The sequence below is a fragment of the Poromitra crassiceps genome, assembly GCF_964638095.1.
Source record: "Poromitra crassiceps genome assembly, chromosome: 10".
NCBI classification, from domain to species: Eukaryota; Metazoa; Chordata; class Actinopteri; order Beryciformes; family Melamphaidae; genus Poromitra; species Poromitra crassiceps.
In genome coordinates, this window is record NC_139631.1 from 31,401,186 (window position 1) to 31,402,409 (window position 1,224).

At 49.8% G+C, this 1,224-nt stretch overlaps 1 protein-coding gene across 1 annotated transcript in view; it reads right to left on the reverse strand.

The window, feature by feature from the left end:
* Positions 1-1,224, reverse strand: part of bmp1a (bone morphogenetic protein 1a) — a 43,916-nt gene that overhangs the window by 11,607 nt on the left and 31,085 nt on the right. The gene's annotated exons all lie outside the window — the stretch shown is intronic.

Here is a 1,224-nt window from a genome sequence, read left to right on the forward strand (position 1 = left end):
GTTTGACTGCACTGAGTCCAGCCACTAGACATGACCTGTGGGTGGGGAGGATCCATGTAAAGTGCTGAGGGAGGTTCAACTTCACGCCAAGTAGGGGGAAAGATTTACTCAAGCCAGAGAGAGAAAATGATAGAGGCTGGAAATGCCATCCTGGGCTGGGAACTATCTTGGGAACTTATCTACAGATTATTACCTCTGCGCTTCCTTTGACGCCGCTCGGCTTCAGTGGGAACGAGGGACAAATCTCCCCCGACTGTTTACCCTCAGTGCTTCCCTTGAGGTCGGTGTGTAAACGGCAAAGGCGCGCAGGCGTGAGCTGCAAGTTCGCTCTAATAATGCTTGGTAAAGGTCTGCCAAAGCCAAGTCATTAACAAGCACTCTGGCACACTACGGGAATGACAAACGCTCCCAGGAATTCTGTGCGAGTGAGAGATCTGTGGCTCTTTAAGGATCCCCCCCCCCCCCCCCCCCACAAGAACACGTGGAGAGACTCTACCTCATCCCCCACACTGTGCGCCACATCACCCGCTCTGCTTCTCCCTCGGCCGAGAGGGAGAGATTGTCAGATAGGAGAGACGTATATTTATAACGCGCGGGGCCAACGAGAGCCATTTAGGGTTAAAACTTCCACTTCTACAGTGAAAACCGCACCGGCTGGTCCGGCTCTGCTCACCATCGCCATGTTTATTCATTGAGCTTTAATGTGGGGCTGACAGCTCAGCTATCCTCGTCTGACCTACAATTAACTCCCTGACATCAAATCTACGCAGCAGATGCTTATTCTAAATGTACATCTGCTAATGCCGTGCATTTGGTTTACTGCATCCGAACGGCATTAAATCCACTCGCATCTTTGTGAGCATAACAGTAAACACATGGACTTGGTTGGGGGGGAGAAATGCCAGGGTTGTGCAACAAACTCCCCTTTAGGTATATAGCTGTACAGCTTACAATGTGAATGCTGTGATCATTCTGCAGAGTGTGGATTCACAACAACCGTTTGAGTTATTGTCTTCTGCAGACCAGCTGTTCCTTTTGCGTCCATCTGGAAAGAGTGATGACAAACTTCCTGTCCCTGGATAGTGTTTACACTCCTCCTGGCTTTTGGGAGTCTTGGAAACTATAGCCAAGGAGCCACACCACATCAATAGTCGATGCTAGGCTATTTTATGCACAATGTAAACTGCATCTGGGAAAGGCAGGGGAAGCTTCATGCCTCTCTCT